The sequence below is a fragment of the Ischnura elegans genome, chromosome 5 (genome assembly GCF_921293095.1).
Source record: "Ischnura elegans chromosome 5, ioIscEleg1.1, whole genome shotgun sequence".
Lineage (NCBI taxonomy): Eukaryota > Metazoa > Arthropoda > Insecta > Odonata > Coenagrionidae > Ischnura > Ischnura elegans.
In genome coordinates, this window is record NC_060250.1 from 7,293,767 (window position 1) to 7,316,856 (window position 23,090).

Below are 23,090 nucleotides of genomic sequence, written 5' to 3' on the forward strand. Positions count from 1 at the left end.
AAAATGATATATCTAAATTCCAAAGTCAAGAAATAATCACATTTAAAATTACATTTAGGTAATGAATTATAAAGTTTGCTCCAATAGTAATAACTGTATCTCAAAGGGATTTCATTTATAAAAACTACAGCATATACATGACGAAATATGATATCAGAATACGAATTGCATCAGTTTATTTTCAAGTACGGTTTAAACAGAACCTCGAACAAAAGCGTATTGTTTTGCTCTAGTGGGATAATCAATACGACCTCCTCTCACGCATAACAACTTTGAGAAATCTAGGAATTAGGTATTTTAGTGATATACACATTTAAAGGAAAAATATTAAATAAAATTACCGACAAAAAAAGAACCAACACCACGTTATCCATGAATTAATCGCTCGCGCGACAGAACACCTCGTCGGGTGCGCAGGATATCGGATCGAGGAAAAGTAAGTGCACGCTGAGGAGGAGGAAGTGGAGGAGGGAGGGAGGGGTTGGACGGGAGGGCACTCAAGACGCTGAGGCGAGGAAGGAGGTGGTAATGGGAGCGACTTGATGCAAGCAGAAGAGGTGGTGGAGTCACTTGCACTCGGAAATGGGGGATGATGGGGGGAGGGGGTGGAAAAAAGGCAAGGAGGGGGGTGAGGTGGTTGAGTGGGTGGGTGATACAATGGCACGGTGATGTGAAAGTGGCGCTCGCGGGGAAGAAAGAGAGGAAATGAAAAGCGAGAGGGAGGGTGCAGCGGAGAAAATGGGAACTACTGCCGAGGAAGCTGAGATTCTCTTGGGCTGTTGCACCGTGAGGAGGAGAGCGAAACGGAAGAAGAGAAAAGAAGCGAGAGAGAGAGAGAGAGGTTGCCCACCGAGGGCGATTAGTGCAGAGTTTTCTCAAAAGAGGTCTCTCCACCACCATCCTCAGGAACGGCTCACTTACTGTAAACTAGAAAATGCTATCCAATTCCAACACGTATCAAGGTAGGTTCGGTAATTCTTTTGCTTTACGATTAAGCTCCGTTACGAGGAGTTGAAAACGACCTCAAATATGAATGAAGTAGGTGCTGCTTAGTACAAAGTAATTTAAAATAATATAAGCACATTGGATACTCGGCCAATTTATTGGAATAATTTTTCCACACAGTGCGAGAACATGAAAAACGAAATTCCTTGGCCAATTGTAGCGAACGAAACGAAAGATAAACCTGGAATATTCATTGTTTTGGAAAACAAAAGATGATGCCCATGAAAAAATATTATTTTCAACGACCACGATTGTATTTGCATTGAAATTCTTAGCGATTTTAAAGCTAGATTTAAAACGCTAACCTGTTTCTTCAGCAACAAAAAGTGTTTTATATCATAGTATTATTTTATCATTCCGGTCAAGGTAGGTTTATGTAGAGTAATTTACAGGTTATCCTTGCCTGGCTCCTATCCCTCCACTGACTTCCCTCTTCCACTCACAATAAGGCCGAGTCCCTTGTATTTGTTAAATAAATCCTTTTCTCTTCCTTCCTCTCCCTCGTTTACCCGTCATTCTGACCTCTAACACTGTTTTAACATGCCTACGCGCTCAGTAATTGCTCCATCCATACCTTCTGTTTCCTCCGTATATCTAGAAGTCTCCTCTTCCCACCCACCATGTCCAGCACTTCGTCGTTTCTCCTCTTCTCCGTCCACTTCACCCTCTCGATTCTCCTACATACCTACACCTGGAAAGCCTCCAGCTTTCCCTCGTCCTTCCGTAGAGCCCATGTGTCCGAAAAGAGAGCATATGAGACGTTTGATTTTTCAGCGGAACATGATTGAGTTCTCCGTCGTTCTATGAAGGTAAAAGGGTTGATTGGAAAAACGCCAATTAAGTAGAGATGACTCATACAATAGAGCACCCGTGGCAGTCTTATTTCATAGCTTTAGAATTCACAAATATCTATTTATTTTTAAATACTATGATAAGTAGATTTTTAAATACTGTTTTCCGAATTTAATACCAAAGGTGTTTTTTTTTTACTCCCGCGCTAATGGATGACATTCGCAATTATTTTCTCACTCAGCTGAAAATTCCAATGAGAAACTAATATCAAATTACTTTACCGGCTAATGTAGGTTTATAAAGAGCATTTTGCGAATTCCCAAGCCAAGGACTTCGCCATTCAATACAAAATAAGGCCAACTCAATATTACTCAGGCAGTAAATCTTATTCCTTTCCTTACCCTCCTTCCATCATCAAGCACTCTCTTCCTTCCGAAGTGGATATGAATAACTTTTCCCCATTTAATACTCTCTTCATCTAAACTTTCTGCAATGAGAATAGGCAATGCATAATTACGTGCGTTGGTTATTAACTGACGAAGGAAAAAGGAAAATAATTTTGTCTAAACGACGACAAAATAAAATTGTCAAATATTGCCATTTAGTACAACTACAAATTCAGTCACCGCATCCCAAGAGAAGCCGTACGGAGGAGGAATAGTTTCATAACGAAGCAGATCGGGTCGTCTCGCATTCCCGGGCGAGCCATTTGCGCTTGCCTAAAGAGGAACATCAACGCTCGCATGAAATGGAATGAAGCAGAAGGGGTTCCTTGAAAGTCTTCCCTGAATCTCAGGGCCATATTCTAGACCCTCACTCATTCTTGAGTCGTCACTATACTCCCTACTTCAGACCCCTAACTCAAGTTGAGATCGCGTTGGAGTTCCATATAAGAAGCTTATCCATCTTAGACCACTCACAATGGAGTAATGTTCAACCGTAAACTTTGGAAACTGATGCCTTAAACGAAACTAAATTTAGAAAAAATTGGAGTAGAATATCACACGCGGAAGTATTTTTACGAGACGTATTTCATTATAAGTATGTTAGAAGACAGAATCTGATGTATTGGAATTTTGAGATTCAATTTGAGTTGGGAATAAACTAATCAAATCAGTAACGTGGAGAATTTCTTTTCCACTAATGTGAAATGTGTGACTGACTTTCCTGCCTGGAATTTGTTGGCTTTTTTTTACTTTTAACATGGTAAAACAATAATAACCGAGGAGACAACTACGCCATTCCATTACGAATTCCGTCGCAAGGTTTATTCCGACAACTGTCAATTTTCGCAATTAATTTTCGGAAAGGATGCGGTTACCTGAGGGATGGAGTTGGTATTTCATCATGGATTCACGAAAAACGAAAATTAAAAAATTTGTACACGATGAGAACAAATAACCAAAAAACAAAATAATATTTATTTGGTTCACTTGAATGAGATACTTTGGCATTGCCACTCGACATGCTTCGGTCAGAGTTATTACCAAATGTCCATGCTCGATGTCCCTGACTGGTGTCTCAATTTTCAAAATTTCCCTCACTCAATATCGATGGAAAAGCAGCCGTGTTGATGGATTCTATAAGAACATTCATTTAGGTGTACTGTGAAATAAAGCTGGAGAGTAAGTAGGCTGGAGACGTTCGAGATGTAGGTGGAAAGAAGATTGGAAACGGTGACGTGGACGGAGAGGAGGAGAACGGCGAAGTGCTGGACATGGAGGGTGAACAGAGGCTGCTTTTAGATGAGATACGGAGGAGACAGAGAAGGAATGGGAGCGATGATAAAAATTTTAAATAAATAATAACTCAAAATAACGTTAGAAAGAAGAATTTTGGGTAATCGATGGAGGGGAAATTAAAGAATTGCATTCAATGATTTAACGAAAAGCAATATACCTTAGAGATACCTGAAGACGGAGTTCCATGAAGGGAGGGCTTGCTAAACAAACTCGCAAAATACTCGATGCTAATTTACTGGTAGAATACTTTAATAACTGTTCCATTTTCCTCTGTTCCGCATCCTTTCATCTTTTGCCACAGCTAATACCTGCGCCCGTTATGCCGTTTGCCACCCTCAACGCTCGCTTTTCGCTCTTCATTTTCTTCGCTCCAAGGCGTCTTGTCATTCCGGCTAGCCCATTTCATTCCGTGCGTGTACAGAGACAGCCAAGAATGCGCGCTGCCTTTTTAATTCCCGCATCGCCCTCATTCACTGCCCTTCGCATGGCATGTTGTCTCTCGCTTCTATGAACGCATTTGACTATTTATGTTGCTCCGAGCTCATTCGTGGAAAACGGTCGCATAATAATGTTACACATTCCCTTCGACTGAGAAGATTGCTGCCTCTATGAGGTACGGACGCTGCGACTCTTACGATGTGTGGAAAACGTGACTAAGTCTTGTCGTGCCGAAGCCGTTGGGCTTCTCAGTTTGATGATTTCTAGTTCCGCGATAAGTGTCGTGATTGCCCCGGGGAGTGTGATCTCATAAATTCGATAACTAGCGCCATTTCTTCGCTGCGTCTGCCGTTAAGTTGCTCCAAGCAAAACGATAAATGTATCATTCTCCATCGTTAGCGTTAAATTCGATGAAGGCTCGTAATCTTGAACACGTAAAACCACCTCGTCGGCTCTTTCTCCGGCTTACTTGGGTGGTGCACTTAAATATCCACGTTAACGATTTCTAATCAACTTTCGAAATGCCATAAATGACACTATTAATTTATGTAAGGCAAAACATTTTGATCCGGAAAATAATAGCTTTGAAAGGCATTTCTTTCAAATTCTCAAGAGTTCTAATCTTGCAATCCAAATGAAATTCTTGCTAATACGACCTATACATTGCAGTTTAGCCTCCTTCCTTCGTCGGTGAGAAGTTGGAAGTCCGAAAAATTCTCCGTGAAACGTATTGCGGATAGATAATCAATATGATTTTCCGGTGTTTTTTGCACAGTAGTAAATGTTGGTAAATTCTGTTCCGAAATTCGAGTGCCTCAATAAGATATTTTGGTTATTTACTTCGTGTCGAGTGTTCATCGCAATTCAGGACAGTTGCATTTCGTCTCAATCTATTCATCTCAACAAACATGTATATTTCATGCATTACTGAGTCGCCCACGTTGGTAGGAATGACGCGGAAATGAACGATAAATCTCAAAGTTCTTTTATCTGATCCGAGTACTCTTGGCCTGCTCACCGCTTCGGACAGAAAGCAATTAGGGGCGGATGAATTTAGGGCTCACCTTATCCCTTTATATTTCTCCGCCATGAATTTAGGGGGTTGTTATCTGCTATTCACCCTCTCTTCACACTCCTTAATTTTCTCCTCATATCATTCAAATCTTGACACCACTCTACTACCACACGCTTCCATGCATCTTCCTTTCTTGGTTTAGATAATGGGCTTGCTTTTCACCTCAATGCGCAATAATTTTTGTCCTCTTCCCAGTACTTACTCCAAATGACCCTGTTTTCTCTTTCCGTCCGCACCTTTTGTCTTTAGCTGTTTTCCTCACTTTGCTTAATTGATTCCACACCAATTGTCACTCATGTCAGTCGTTTCCACTTCTTATTTCGCCCGCAAGTAAAATTAGGTCCCGAGTTTCTAGATATTTTTTCCCAAAACTTAATCACCGATTTGCCTTATTAAGATAAGATTTTTTAAATCCCTATTTGAGTGCAATATATATGGAATTTAAATTAAACGTAATTCGAATCATTAGGTAGTGCGAGAGAATTTAAAAAAGTCTTTTTAATTCCATGTTCACTCTTAAATAAAAAAAGCTCTCGAATTAATCACGTTAATTATAACGCTAAGTGGGTTATTAGTCTTCAAATTATGTAAACGAGGCTGAATTGTTTCAATGAGTTAATTGCATTCACATTCTGACATTTCTTATCGAAATCGTCAAAGCAATATTTATTATATTTTCAACTTCGGAGTTATGGCCAAAATGTCATCTAATGCAAGCTAAATTTTAAACTACTGCTCTGAACTGGCAACTTAAATGGTATTTGAACGATTTCAACGCCTAAAGGATAAAAAATGATAATTAAAACAGGGAAGTTGGGTATCCATTGAAAAATACATGGAAAAGAATAATTCCGCGAAAATTTGAGCACGTTTGCTCATTGGCCGAGGATAATTTCTGGTTTAGGATAATAAATTTAATAATAAATCTAAAACCCCTATTCAGAGAAGAGAGGACCACAAAGTTCCTGCCTACATCATTCACTACAGGACGCCTAAAGGAAAGATGGCAAAACCGTTGCGAATCTTTGTCAACATACGCGGACGGAGACCGAAAATGCTGACTTCTTTCATCTTGACCTCCACATTCCCTTACGCCAACCTTATGTCCTTCAGTTTCTTTCACATCTCGAAACATGGAGCCTCAAGGCCCACGTTAAAGAGATTGTATATAACCGTTAATCATTATTTTATATTTAACTCAAGATTTCTTTCAACAACCCTTCCACTCGCTATATATCTCTTTTAAAAATACAATCCTCTTTCGGAATTTTTTGGCATTAAATTTGTGCTGTTGAGAATCAATACCGAAGGAACAGGCACTTCGAAATAAATTTGCTCCGAGGCGGGGTGTGAGAGGGAGAGGTGGCCAATACTACATCCAGTAAACCACTCCACAGCGCCTTCTGCACAACTCATCCTAGAAGCCTACATCAACATTTTTCGAATAAGTTCAACAGATTCAGGCTTCAATTCGTGCAAGTTATACATATTCAAATAAATAAAAGATCGTAGCACTTTTCCACAATTTTGTTTTCCTTAACCGACCCCAACATTCACAGGGTTTTTCCCGTCCGCCCACCCTCTCTCCGTATTGTGTTGACCATTTTCTTTTGCTGGCAATTTCCTCCTGGTACCCTCGCTAATTTTCACTCCTTCTCAGCTAACCTAAAGGGACTCCTCACCCCTGCCTCTTTTCCTGCGTCGCTACTTACTCCTGCATCTCCATTTCTAACAATACGCGGCCTCTTTTTACCCTACCCTCCCTGTTTTCCTCTTCTCAACCCCCCTCCCCTCCCTTTTTTCAATGGTTCTTTCCCACGTGTCGTTATTTTACAGTTGTGACTATAGTCCTCCTTCCAGCGTGGGTTCTCCACATCCCGTAGTTGTATCTTTTCTCATTGTCTCCACCTCGTACGTCTGTTCCCACCCCCTTCTTCAAGGATATCAAATCCCCCCAACCCTTTCTCAAGGATATAAAGGTGATTTTCAAATGTTTTGCAGTATCTTGTACCAGATGATGGCTCAGTGAGCCAAAACACGTTGTACGCAGTAAATATGTTTTGTGGAAAAGTGCTACGATCTTTTATTTATTTAAATATCAATATTTTCCCACAGGCATACGAATATTCGCATTGTCAATTCGCACGCATTGCCAAACCATGTATTTCATTGTATCGGCTGCATATTTTGCTTGCATGATTATGAAAGTTAAATTCACCATTTATCAGAGGTTATGAAAAGTATCAATATCGATAAACGGAGTGTCAGAAGGTTAATGGTATTCTCAGCATATGATTCGCGGAAATTCGTCACAAGGAAAAAAGATTTCGTGGGAGAGATGCATTCCAAAAGCCCTGGCAACGACTTTAAGGTAAAGGCTCTAATTTTTTGTGTCATACCTTTAAATTTTGTACCCCTTTGTATCGAGAAAAATAGCGATGTACAATTTTATGCCTGGGTAGGATTTTACAGTTAGCGCAAACAGCAACTCTGCGGTAAAAGATTGTGATTCAGAACAAAACGGCCTTCATAAAGAAAGTACCTTTGCAAAACTGTAAACATAAGTTTTGTAAGTTTAAGACTTATAGTTCAAACATAAGTCACCTTCCCAATACCCGCAGATAGTATTTGATTTATATACATCATTAACATTACCAATTTTCTAATTATTAATTCCACCCCATAATAATCATTCTGCCAAGGCTTTCCTCGAAGACTTGCAGAAAGCTTAATTCCCTTAAGTCCTTGAGCCTTCTTAAGAAAATTTGATGGAAAATTTTCCGCCGGAAATGAAATAACCATTCCATTTCCGCTCTTACGTCGAAAAAGAGGGAAAAAATAATGGCGAAGCCTTTGGTGACCTTATGCGGAAGTGTACGGAATAATGAAAGCGTTAGATTCAGGGGTCTACGCTTGGACTAAGAATAAAGCATGGTTAGCTATTCATTTTTACTATTTTCATTTACACTGCAGTAACTTCACAGTATAAAGTCAATAACGAACCTTACCAATTTAAAAATTTGAAATGAGGACGGAATATTTATCTACCACTTAATGGGTAATCATTCAATAAATATATCATTTAAACGTACATTTGATTCGCATTGATTTAGCTTTTGGGTAACGCATCTGAATGTAATGTAAACCAGGAAAACGTTTCTTTGTGACCTCACCCAAGACGGATCTCGGAGTTCCAACGCAATAAAAGGGATATTATGCAGATTGCTTTGGGCGCACTCATTGAAATCGTGGGTGATAATGGAAAGTTAAGGAGAAAGGGGAAAGTTAAGATAGATTACGAAGATAAAATAATCTCTACAAAATCACCAGTGCGGTGAAACACCTAAGATACAAGGTGGTCATTGAGTGAATAAAGTGAATGAATGGATTCAATGCCTTAAAATATTTCCTCGCACATGTAATCATAACAAAATGGGGAAAATTTTCCGTTCACTTATTTTGCACGTACGAGTGAACAGCTCAATGAGGATTATTTTTCTCTCCGTAATTAATATTCCTCAACCATTTAACGATTTTATTTTCGATTAATTTCGAATTCGCGTTGAACGAAGGAGTCCATTGCCGGCTCATGCTTGTGGGTTGGTGCGATGTCTCCTCTTCGCATCTCCTGATTCGTCACCTCTGACTTCGAGAGGATGCTCCCACGTTGACAGAGAGTTGGGAACGCCGCGGTATTTGGAATACGGGACTAGGAGATGAGGCTATTGGAGTCACCAGAGAAGGGTTGGAAAGCAAAGGTGGAGCGAAACCCGGCGTCGGCATCATATTGCTCTCAATGAAAGGTGCCAAGGAGAACGCGGCTTAACGCCCCATTCAGCGGCGCAACTAGGAATATGCTTTGGGGGGATGGGGAAGGGCGACCTCCAACTATCCCCCCCCCCCCTTCTGTTTGGGAACATTTTGGAAAAATCACATGCCAGAAAATAAATTTTACATAATTTTGGCACTTAAAATTTGGGTGCCATTAAAAGGTTACGTTGTAATATTCTATCTGACAAAACTAGACAATAGTTTTGAATGTTATTTTCATTTCTCTGAGGCTTTGGGGAGGGATCTATCCCCCTCATCCCCCACCCCCCATAGTTACGCCACCATATTACGATTACGATAACCATTCGATTGTCTGCGCCTGAATTGCCCTCCTCAAAGCAGGGATTGTCGGGAAACCTATGATTGATATGCGCCGCCGCCGGGATGCGAACCCGGACACACACGTTAGGAAGCCACCACACCAACCGGACCCCCAAGAGGGTCGGTGCGGATGAGGGCAGGGGGAGGCTACACCTGACAGCATCCCTATGGGTCCCTAACACATCCGCATCCCGCCGGTGGGAGTTCAATTTCGAAGTGGGGTGGGCGTGTCATCTTCTCGCGAGCAGATCTCAAGCGATGAATGCGTTCAGAGAGGGATGGGCGGATTCGTGCTTGATTGAGGAAAAGCAATTAAAGGGGAGGGACGCATCGGAAAAAAGGAAAGGAGGGAAGAAGGTAAAGCGACACGTGCAAAGACAGAGAGGGGGAGGGAATCCAGAATCATTGAGATCTCTTTCAGTCGCTGGCTATTCAGCATTGATGCATTCCACATCTCACTTCAGCTCGACCAGAAATTACGCGCCCGCATTACGAAAACGTAAAGTTGCGTAACATTGCGAAAAATACGTAGGTGTGAAAAGATTACCTCATTAGATTAAGATTAGCTGATAGGAGAATAGAGTGGAGAAACCAATTGATCCAACCAACCTGACCTGGATTGTTGACCAGAGGATGAGTCAATGGACAAACGAACTCGGTATCATACCTTAACGCTGGCAAACTTATCTATAAGGGATTTCATAAATGAAAATTAAATTTCATTTCGCAAATAAAGAGGACGAAGATAAGTTAGTAACACCATTAACCACAATATACTTTGGTAAAATTGCAAAGACAATGATCGAATACTGAATTCGTCTCCCGATCGAGGGTTATTTCCCCCTGTGTTCGCAATATCATGACAGAAGCTGTGTTCCTGATCGGTTCCTGCCATAGAAATACCAAAATGACATAAAAATAATTGCCTATCATCGTAAGTCATTTTGCGTACTTGGGCAACTTCACTAACCTTTCACCTCTGCCGATACAGGCAGACATCTCCGCCAGTTACCAAATTTCAAACGGAGCTGTTTGGTAGATGCGCACTGTTAAATGTCCGTCTTCATTGAAACACAGCATTATTTCCAAAATTCACGAAAATTCTCTACTAGTACATCAGTAAGCTAGCTGCAACATTTTATTAATGAGGCAATATTTGAAGTTTGACAATGAAATAAATTAACAGTAGGAAATCAGTTAGCCAGTTTTTGTATCAAGAAAACTTCATTCATCGTCAGTGAATAAGATATTCTCGGGAATGAAAGTAGAGCTCTACGAGTCTTAACACTCCCTGCCACACGCCTCATGAGATGGCTGGCGGGGTAGTTCGTGGATGAACGAAAGTTTATTAATGCTCTAGATTTCCCCATTTCAGCAAGTACCAACACACACAACAGTTTCTGCTTAAACAACAAAAACAAAAATACACCTGGCAAAAACTTTTCGCAACTTAAAGCAAAAAACATCCATCAAAGCAAAGTAAAGCCCAGGTAAAAATGAGAACGCACAGAAACGAACGAGAGGAAGAAAGGTCAGAAAAAAAACTCCCACTTAACTTTTATGGCAAACCATAAAATAATATAATTCACCATTGTAAGTTCTAGCTGATGTGATGATTAAGAAGCTTTCAAAATCGATAGAGAAGAGGAATATTTTAAAGAAGACGTCAGGAAATTCCACAAATTACCACTAGATAACATAAACCAGAATTTCACGGACAATTTGGAACCTAGGTATTACCTGCTGCATAAACTGCTATGATTGAAAACCACCGTTACAAACACATTCACCAAAACTTCATTATTATCGAAGTTCTCTGCCGGTTACGGCTGCTACACATGGAGCATATCATGGAGAACACGGGCCGATCATCCTTCCAACTTGGACTTTCGTCTTCGATTCACAATAAGGCCTACTCCCTTTCATTCTGCATCAATAAATCCTATTCCCTTCCTTCCTCTCCCTCGTTCGCCCAACATTCCACCCTCTAACACTGCTTTCAACATCCCCTCCCCTCTAATTACTCGCTCCATCCATACCTTTTGTTTCCTCATCTAGAAGCTGTCTCTCCACACCCACCATATCCAGCACTTCGTCATTCTTCTCCCTCTCCGTCTACTTCACCTCTCTGCACTATCCTCAACACCTACATTTTAAAAAGTCTCTCATCGGTCACCTTAGTAAGTGCCCATGCTTGCAAATTGTAAATCGAAACACTCTCGATAAGTCTTTACCAGCCATTTCTTTAGAATTCTGGCATCATGATCCTCTCATTACCTCTTTCCCGTTCATGAACGCTTCCTATACGATCACTATTCTCTCCCTGACTTTCTTTTACATCATTATAGTTCATACTCATTATTCGCCGTAAATACGTTCATGAAATGCATGCCGATGGCTCAATATAAAAAGCATCGCCCGTTGGTTGAACTCTCAGCGGGGAAACGAAAAGTTGAAATAAAAACAAGTCTGCGGCCCAGGGCAGTTGGACAAGAGACTGATTAATTTGGCAAGTGACCGGCAAAACGAAACAAACTATTTAAAAAAGAATACTATTTACAACGGAAAATTGACACACCCACCCCCTTAGCAACGAGGATAACGTCATAAAAAATGAAGCGAGTCGACCGCGCTGAACATTTCTAGAGAGGTGGGGAAGATATTTAATTGAGTTTTCAAGAGCCGATGCGTCAGGAGAAAAATGATGGGAAGCGAAAAAAAAACGTAGACGGCTGACTCTATTCAGTTCACGAGCGAGAAAATCGATTCGGCAGCCAATAAAAAAAAATCACTCCTGGAGCGAATGGCATCCGCACCGACAAGAAACTGCTTGCAATCAGTCAACGTCTTTTTTTCCTCGAGTATGGCCGACGGGCACATATCTTACTCTCAAACAGTGAAAAAAGTATGAGAGTAAGATTATGAATATTCACGTCTATTAATTATGAAAACGCCGGGCCCACTACTCCACGCAGTAGATCGTGTTTTTCTCACAGCTTCCTTAACGGGTTCAAAGTGTCCTCTTTCCGCGCCTAGCGGTAACAAAGTGACGTGCTAATGAGCAAGGAGAAGATAAATACGCGATGTGTAATTATAAGCCGTGATTAATAACCACCGTGGGCAAAAGAAACGCCCAGCCAAAATTATAACTCAAAGAAAGCAATGAGTCCACTGGCGCGCGCCATTTTTGATTGCACGGTCTATTTTCAAGACTTCTCGAAGAGGATGGAGGAAATAGGTTTTCAAGGTACAACTGGTACAGCAGTTGTACCTTGAAAATGATGTAGTAACACCGAAACTCGAGTCGAATTAAATTTTATTTTTGTGGCAAATTGCAAGAGTCTGAGCTGGAGTGTAGCGCTATACAGGGCGGAAATATAGACACTTAAAAAGGAGGACGACAAAAGACTGCAGTCGTTCGTGGTGTGGGTCTGTAGGGGAACATGAATGGTGAAGTGGGTGGAGAGGAGAAGGGACGACCAAGTGCTGCACATGGTGGGTGAGGAGAGGCAGCCTCTAGATGAGATAGTAGGGAGATAGAATATATGGATGGAGCGAGTACTGAGCGGGGAGGGGATGTTGACAACAGTGTTATAGACGGTAGAATGTTGGGTCAACGAGGGAGAGGAAGGAAGAGAATAGCATTTTTTAGACGGAATGAAAGGGAGTAGGCCTTATTGTGAATTTAATAGGGGCGTCCAAGAAGGAAGGGAAAACTACCAGAATAATTCTTAAATACCTCATGCAAAACTATCTTATTCGTTAAAATACTCTAAGCAGTAATGATTACGCTCAATTCAATACATTTTGTATTATCTTCAGGCTCTGAAGATAATATTTTTATGTTCTTCAGTGCCTGAATGATCCTGTTTCGTTGGAGATATAAGTGTTCCAGTCGTGAAGTTAAATTGAAGTATTTGTGGAAAATGCCAGTAGCTATTAATTTCCAAGGGTCTACCAACTGAGTTTTCAAACTTAGTTGAGAATCGGGTTGAGATATATTCATCGAATACCATGGCAGGGATTGCAGACACCCGCCCAGAGAGATGAAGGGGGGAAAAAGGCTGGCGGGGACCACTGAATCAGAAATGATAACTCGTTCGGAGCAGTGCTGAACTGAGATTGGGACCTGGAGGGATGTTGAATTTCTCCCCACAAATCCCTCCGCTGTTTTTGTCTGCAGCGCAAAACGGAGCGAAAGATATGTTCGGTGGGAGTGATACGGCGGGTGGCGAAGTGGAGGCAGACAGCAATGTGTGTGAGAGTGTCTGTGCTGAGAGCCGGCGAAAGTTTTCTCCTCTTGGAATAGCAACGGATAGCAAGCTGGACTTACAAGGACTCACTTTTCGGAATGAGACCTGGGACATTTGCTCCGAATAATATATCGCTACTGGTTAGCAGTTGCATCTAACATTAGGCAGCCATAAGATAATAGACAATACAGCAATCCCAGGCGTACCAGAAACTTCATTATTTGTTTAGGTATTGCAAGGGAAAACACGGAAATGTCAGAAAAATCGTCGAGGAAGGAGAGAATTTATTACCGTATCTCCATGCTGAGAAAAAATTCATTTCTGTACACTATTTCTTCGCTACATAAATTTGTCAACACACTTGATCTACACTGAATAACTTTTTTAAAGGTTCACTGAAACATAATGAACATGAAAACTATAGTACATCGACTTTCCCCCTTTCTGGAATTATTCTCAGGTTCCCAACCGGATGGTGTTTACTCTATACAGCGCTTCAACGCACAGACAACGACACTTCGAAGACGGAAAACCAAACCTGAAGTAGAGCCCGACAGGAATTACAGCGAATTATCCGTCCAATTCTTATCTGAAAGCAACACGATATTCCCTGAGATTTCGTCTGTTTTCGCAGAATAATCAAGGATGAGTAGGAGCAGAAGGCGAGGGGAGAAGAGGGATACTCAAGAGAGAGAGAAGGGAGGGAGGATGGGGCAGAAGAGTAGGCACTGTGCCAGGGGTGGGTGAGAGAGGCGGTCCTTATTGAGCGGATCCCAGGGGCCAACGCCGCCACCGTCGACTGCAATGCCCGGCCGAGTGGCGGTCTCTCCAAGCCACATGGCGCCGGCGGGGGCGCCTCTAAAGGACAGAACTATTAGGCGCCACAAACACCCACATCCAGCTCAAATAACAGCGCGGGACGGCGGCCAATCAAATCAAAAGTTATTATCGATATGGCTGCGTGAATATACACAACGAAACTATAGCATACATGTAGATGCTACTTCAAAAATAACGCCGCAACACAATGACAATGAAAAATAAAATTGGAACGTGATGGAAACTCATGAACCATTATGAGAGCTAATACGGTTATTTTACCGGATACTCAAGATACGGAGGAGACCGAAGATATGTATGGAGTGAGTTTTGAGCGTGATGAGATGTTGGAAACATGGTTAGAGGGTAAAATGTTGGGAGAAAGGAAGGAAGGGAATAGGATTTATAGATAGAAATATAAGGAATAAGCCTTATTGTGAATATTGAAGTCCATGAAGGGAGGAAAGACTGCCAGAATATTTCTTAAAAACTCCATGCAAACCTACCATAGTCTGTAGAATACTCGAATAATAATATCATACTGAGAGAGGAAACGTAAAACATGTTTTTTCTGTATAATAACTATATAATTCATTGATTGTTTCGCCCCAGTGGAAAATCTAATGATTCTTACGCAATTATGCATGTAAAATGGAAAACACTTGCACTTCAGTACCACATCCGTCTCAATTCCCTTGAGTACTTCCCTCAGCCAAAACTTCTGTCTCCTCTATATATTTACCAGCAGAGTACTCTTCTGATCCTCAATGCATAGCTCTTCCTCGTCCCTTTAGATACCAGGAAATGTGATTTCAATTAACTAGAAACGAATCGAGCAACCCTTCGACTTGATAACAAGTCAAGTACTGATTGACATTGGACGCAAATCAGTCATCAATCATCGAGATGCGAAGCATTACAAAGAGAGGTAGTAGCAAAGGAAAAGATGGAAGGTTCAAATTTCCGGGTGGCCAACTTCCAAGAGTGTTCTCATTTTATAAGAACCTACCTTTCCGGAGAAGTTTTGTTTTTATTATCTTCGAGCTCATTCGATTTCCAATGAATAAAATTTTTTTCGAGAAAAAAATCCCTGTATATTTTGTATGTCTTTCTATGGAATTTGGCAGCAATAAAACGTAAAGCTTGCCTCGGTTCCACAGACAAGAACGCCGTTCCTTAAAAATACGCCGTGATTATTTCGATGGGAAAAAAATCAGCCAGTGAACGCCCTTGTCACAAATAGGATACACGCTCTATAAGGAAGCATGGAAACGGGGAAATCGACATCTGGTTCCTGAAAAGCGATTAAATTGTTTTCCCACAGCCATTGCTGTAGCCCACACACACAAAGAAAGTAACTGATGGCATTCCCATTTCAACGGTACATACAGTGACATCTACATCTATCCACTACATACTTCCCCAATTCAAGCCGCCTCATTAGGCGCGTGGCGGAGCACAAACCGTTAAGCCAAACCAAATGAAAAGGAAGCGCTCAAAAGAAGTTTCGCCAAACATTAATTAATGTCCTTTAGTGTTCGGGAGTAAAACGAATGCCCATACCCAACAGTTCGGCAAAATATTTCTCTTAGTTTATCGTTTCTATCGGACCTGGACATATTGTAGGGTTCTAATATGATGTTCTCCATGTACCTCTGAAATATATCTATTCTCGACTGTAATATCATGAATAGTAGCGGGCGTAACTTGGTGGAAATCCTTAATCGTAAGAATAGAAAGAATAATAACTTTGCTATTTCCACAAGGCAATTATTTGAGACCGACCATGGTTTCATTACAGCGTAACATTGTCAAGGTGAAGAATTACAATTACAGGAAATTGACAATTAAGTTCCGTATACTCGTCAATTTTCCTGTAATTCTTCACCACGTTACGCTGTAACGAAACCATGGTCGGTCGCAATAAATTACCATGTGGAAATCGCAAAGTTATTATTCCTACTGATCCTATGTAAGATTTTACACTTTCCCGGCGAACAACATGTATAAAATCTTCTCGGGAGTGTTGCCATGGCGCTGAGGTGCATGCGACTGTCAGGGAAAGGACTTCACTTCCTTTTAAGTTCCAAGTAATGACTGTGGGTGTAGTCGTTTCCATACATCGAAAAGCGGTTCATTCGATTGGACATTATATCAGGACGTCTCTGAGGATGCATTTAAGAAACTACTTTAATGTTCTATCGAACATCAAACGGAAACATGCAAGTGTATCATTCATCCAGATCAGCTACACATTTTTTGCCGTGAGAATGGGTAGCGAGTCCGTACCCGAAACGTCGCGACTTGTCGGGTACCCGACGCGTCGGCGCTCTTTCATAATCTTACCCGCGCGGTATACTTCTATTCATTCTATTCTCAACTGCTCAAGCGATCGGAGCTAGCGCGCAGTCTCTTGGGTATTTAGTGGCTCCCAGGATAATATGTTCAACATCTGTGTACGCCCCAAGCAGTTTTTTCGCAGCTTCCTTTGTATTTAATTAAGTTCATGGAAAGTAAAGTTTTAAAAAATTAATCTTTTCTACGCCGGATCCGATTCACTCGCTGCGTATTCGAGGGGCGGCCGGACGAGTGCGAAAGCCCATTTAACTCCTCTCATTTACTTATGGACCCAAAAATCTTCCCACAACACGCTGGGCGAACCCTAGCTTCTATAAGGTGCAGCCACTAGTATAAATTATATAAGACCTGCATGTGTTTCCCTGGTGAAGGAATTGAAAATAAAGTTCTGCATTGAAAAATAAATGGAAAGGTTTCTATTCATCGTCCAAAACCCGAAAAAAACGTTGATATTACACAAATATTGATTAAAAGGGGAAATTTAAAATCGTATTTTGATCTACATCTACATAATACACCCCAATCCGCCTAAATACTCGTGGAGCGGGTGTGTTTTTGGACTAGAGCCGTTTACAAAAAAAAAGAGGGTCCAAATTGGAGTGATTGTATTACTGAGTCCCAGATAGAATTTACTGCAGACCTTTTTAGCTGGGGGGTGAGGGGAATGCCTACGCATACCAATAATACATAGTATCTCTAATTTTAACGTTTCTGTCGGATATTAAAGCATACTGAGGTTATGAGATTAATGTCCTTCGTGTTGCTCTTAAAGATACGTACGTCTTTCATTGATCAAGCGGTCAATGCCAATCACGAAGTCTCCAAATATCTAGCGACAACCGGCCCAATTCGTGCATAAGCTTAAATTAAGCTCATTTTTCTCATTCTTAATCTACTGACGGCTATGAATTGAAACATGGAGCATGTGGAATTGACAAATGCGTGTATCGATTGCCCGTTGGATGGATTTGGAGAGAAAATCTGGCTATACAAGCGGCATAAAGTTGGAGGGTTGGAGTGGGAGGGAAGGGGTTGTATGGACGAATGGAGTGTAGGGAGCGAATGAAGAGAGATTTTAGATTTGAGTGGGAGAAAGTGGAAGGCGCTCAGGCGAACGGAAGTCTTTCGAAGGGTGCACCGTATTTCATATATGAATTTTTAATGAACCAATTTAGAAGAGTGTTCCACAAATGTGCCCTCCAGGGTTCCGTTCGCCAATCAGGAGCGCCAGGGATAACAAATATAAGTCATAGAATTAAAAAAAAGAGACAACAGAAGAAGAGAAAATCTAAAATTAATTACATATTCATTCATCAATTTTAGAATGAAAATAACAAGGTTCAAATCAACGCTTAAATGTATAAACCAACTACGGTTACAACACAGAACATAGTATGGCCATCAAATGTGTCGAAACCCATGGCGGTTTATCCAATGAGAGGTGAATTTTTTATTATTACTGAGGTATTATAACGGTAATGATAGGTTCACTTGGAGCACTTCGCAGATTATCCCAGTCTGTCCCCCTTTGAATCATGGACTTCTCCTATCAAGTCAAAATAAGATCCTAGACACCATCGGAGTGGATAAAGAATTTGAGGGCGCATAGATAAGTCGCCATTACAGAGATAAAATTTGAGTGATAAACACTTTTCCCACAGGTGCTCTCAGAATATTCACGATGAATTAATTAATTCTGATTTTCAAACCAGAGCCATTGGAGAACTTTCGTTGGTCCTGTACCAATGCCATCGTTGCCAATGAACATAACGATAAAGTTGTAATGGAAAGAAAGTGGTTTCAGCATTACACGTAATTGTCAAGGGAAGATATACCGCATTTTATTCATAAGAAGTTACAACCAACGCCATGAGTGAAAATAATTTAATAACAATGAAACAACTCCTTGCATACTGCATACGGTTCTCCGTATTTCATTTTGAACAGAAAAAGACACATGATATGTATTAAATATAAGTATAAAGACTTAAGAGACGGATAATAAAAAGCTAATAATATAGTCAATTTCAGCTAATGAGATAGGTAATTTGGCGGTCATTTGAAGACATCATTGCATTCATAATGAATTCACAATTATTACCAGCGTAAATCTCAGAAAGAGGGATAAATTAATTTGATTCCATCTATTAAAAAAATTACTTATCAATTTTACCAACACGAAGTCCATTAATGTTGAAATCTAAGGGTTGATGATATTTAAAAGGAAATTTAGAATTATAGGGCGATGTAATTAATTCAACTGAATGAAAGATACACTTGCACATTTCCGCTTGATATTCGATACAATATAAAGTAGTTTCTTAAATGTATCCTCAGAACGCCCTGATATAATTTCCAGTCGAATGCACCGCTTTTCGATTTTAGTAAATGACTTCACACACAGCCATTACTTGGAACCAAAAAAAGAAAAAAAAGGAAGCAGCTCCATGGCAATGGCAACACTAAAAGGCTCATGCAAATATAAAATCAGGATAAAAGGTCGAAAACTTCAATAACATTTGAGCGCACAGCAACGATCAATAATGGCGCGGCACGTCATGGGAATAACAGATTTCGGCGCTGCAAAGAAAACATGCAGACTGTGTGAATGTGAAAGTAGATCCGTTTTCGAAATGAGGCGTAAAACCTTTTTAAGGGGATCTAATTCGAGAGAGTTCATTGAAATTCCATTTCGGGCGGCGCGGGAAATCCGATCAACTCGTGTTGATAATCCCTAAAGAGGGAGCGAAATAGAGGGGGCGGTTGACATTCCGGGAGGAGAGGGGGCGGAGGGGAAGGGAGGGAGGAATGAGAGGGGGCAGAGCGAAATAATACAGGAAACGCTTCACCCTACGGAACAGCGGGACTCGAATATGTACAACATGAGAGCACTCCCCCCACAACATATCACGCACCCCTTCACAACTTCCTGGATATAAAAACCTAGTGTAGCAGCGAAATTCTTTCCAGTTCACAGCCGGATCAGAATCGCTTCCATGCCGACGTTTCCACTGCTTGCTCTGCGGTCCTCCTCAGGAACTGAATGCCTTGACATTTCCGTTAGGCCATCCGTATCTAAGGTTGGTAGAGGAGAGGCCGCCTGATCTGTCGTTCCTCCCTGCGTCCATCTCAAACTGTTGATGATTAGAATCTCACGCTTCCAATCGGATAATTTATCGCTATTTATTCTTCAATAAAGCATGCCTCTTCTCTCTGAAGCCGTGCTTCCTCCCCACCCCCTCAACCTCCCACATCTACGCATCCTTATCCCTCCCCCAACCTATTTCCCGATTTTCCTTGACATGACCCGCCGCGGATTTTTTCCGCGGATTGGGTTCGGAGCGAGCGAGGATGAGCACGGGAGGAAAGGAGGAAGACGGAGGGGAAAAGCATAAAAGCAAAGAAGAGGAAGTACTATTCGGAAGGACACGGACGGCTTGACGTCTACACGCGCTCTAAAAGGTGTTAGAATCAATGAGGGGACGATTCGAAAGTAAAGCGATCAGACTGACAGCACAAGTCACTTTTCATTTAAAAGGTGAAAAAGGGATTGGATTCCATTTTTATTGGTATTGCTCGTGAACCGACCACTAAAACATTCTCATCTAGGTCCACACATTATGGGAAAAAATATTAAAACTGAAGGAGAAAAAGAATCACAAGCTTAAGTTAAAGGGCCGCTCACAAAATAGCAGCACAAAAAGGTTACTTACATAAAATGACCACAATCCACACAAACAATTAACCAGGAAAAAATTATCGAGGCCTTCCCAAAAACTTAAATAATTTTAAGAAAATTAAAAAAATTAGACGGTTGTTACGTATCTATTTGGATATCTTGATTACAATATTTTCTATTACCACCGATGGCCATATTTAAAGTTGTACCCTTGACAATGGCACATAAATGTGGTCATTGAAATCCGGTTGGCTGGAATAAAAGTTGTGTAGGAAATAGCTATGTAGGTATTTCACCGATTACTCCGACGCTATTCCAGAAAGTTGATCCTTCAGCGATGGAGCCATTAAATAGCATTAAGTCAACGTAGCAATGGCCGAGCGTGAAATTTACATCGAAAGAGCCAACCTTGACATTTTAGAGAACAGGAACGGCTCAGGAAGGAACATTATTTTGTCTACACCTGAACATTATATTTAATTACTCAATATTTCTCGTAACTCAGTGGAAATGAAAAGCGTTCGTTTAGTGTGATATGCAGAGCGAATAGCATGACGGTAGGCATATAATTTCTAATGGGATACATGTATAGAAGGTTCTTTCTCGGGTGTGAGGGAATACGAATCCGAAACGGAACTATGGCCAAATCGGAGTCTGGCGACTACATCATACAATAGTTGGAATATTTAGACTAAAAATTATACAATTTGTATTAATACAATTGGCATTAAAAGCAATGAGAAAAAACCATGGCGTTTCTTTTTCCATTTGGAAACATTTTCTAATCTATATTCTCCGTATTTCTTTTTCGTATTGTACTGTTTTTTAAATTTTTGAACTCTTATTTCTTCGCGGTTAACACCATGCATTGCTCTAAATTAGCATGAATGTACTATATTAATTACACACCGTTGGCAAGTTTTGGCATTCAATGTGAGAAAATTTGTGTTTGGTTCCATGGGCCAATGCACGCTAGGTGGAAGTTCACATCACCTGTACATGCACGTATTATATTGTACTTGATCCATTTCTGTATCTACTTAATACTCTACGAGCTATCTCAAAGGTGTTTGGCACTGGGTACCAATCAATAGCATCCGGTCTGCAACAGGATCTCCACATGCCCACAAAATGGTCATAAAAACATAATATGTTTATATGACCATTTTGTGGGCATGTGGAGATCCTGTTGCAGACCGGATGCTATTGATTGGCACCCAGTGCCAAACACCTTTGAGATAGCTCGTAGAGTATTAAGTAGATACAGAAATGGATCCTGATTGGCTACACTATTGAGAGATATACAGGATTGTGCTGGAGTTAGATGGGGATTCGAGACATGGAAACTCAATCCACTCCGCCCTCTCTGCAACGGCCACTTCCTCAATCGGCCCGTAGAGGGCACCGCTTCGTGTGAAAGACACCGCTCGCCTCGCAGCCGCCATTCATTCACTTCCCACACTTCCCCGGCCTGTTTCGTGATCTTCCTGCTTCGGCCATGAATCCTGCCGCCGCGAGGGGAGAGGGGGTGCCGAGAACATGCATCGCCTCCAGGAGCACCGCAAAAGGACGAACGAAGAAGAATGGGAAGGGAGGCGGTCAGCCCCTCTCACTGTGGCATGTGGGGATGTGCCGTGGTCGGAGGCGACGAAGGAACTGCTCACAAATCAACGAGTGGGGACGAGAGATCGTTCCTCATTTGCCACTTGAACGCGTGTTCCGCAAGGCTCTTTACCAGTGCTGCCGCTTTCATTCGTTATTATCATAAGACAGAACATGAACGATTGACGCACATGCAAAACGCACCAAGAGAAAGAGCTCGTTCCACCCGCTTCGAGTAAATTGTTTATCTCAGCAAATTTTACTGAAGTTGGTAAGTAATACTACCCATAGAAAAGGTATTTCGATTTGTACGTCTCCATACTAGTGAATGCTGTTTTATTGAAACACGTATGACGATGTGAGGTTATACCTACGCCTTAGACAGATTCCTGATCTAGCCCTTTTAAAGAGCTCATAAAAAAACTAAAAATCAATGCTTTGCTCAAAATATTGCCTGTCACAAATGACTTGGTCTGCAGTCACGCGCACTGAATATTTTATACCAATGGTGAAATTCACGAAGAAAAAACTATTTGACTTGGCCGGGATGCATCCCAGTATTAATACTGTATTGCTAGGGAGAAAATTTTCCTCGAGACGATCCAATGCTCGGAAGCGTATTCAATAAGGCCACAAGCAAGTAAGGAATGCCAGCGCCGCGCCGGCGCCAATATTGAGCAAAATGATCGGATACGACAGATTTGCAACACAAGAGTCTAAGCAAATTGTACAATTGCTAACAAAAAAATAGAATTAAAAACATTTTGGTAGACATGATGGAGAGATATAAAGAAGAATAATTCACTCTAGGAGAACTTCATGAAGGCATGAATTGGCAGATGGAGACTTATGCGGGGAAGAAGAACCAAAGACGGAAGTGAAGGATTACATACGGGATACGAAGAAAAGAGAAATAAAGGTGCTCCAGCTAAACAACCCATACATAAGGCTGGAGGATATAATTCATAATATTAAATATGCACTTAACACAAAGAATGCAGCGTTCATGTATAACCCTCTGATAGATACGCCCTTTCATGAGCTCATAATTTGATTTACCGCTTTAAATATTTAAGTTTAGCGGCTCCAAACGATTATTTTACGATTGAAACAAACTACAGTGACTCCGGTATGAATTTTGAACATTTTTTGGTTTCCCAACACACACAGTATTA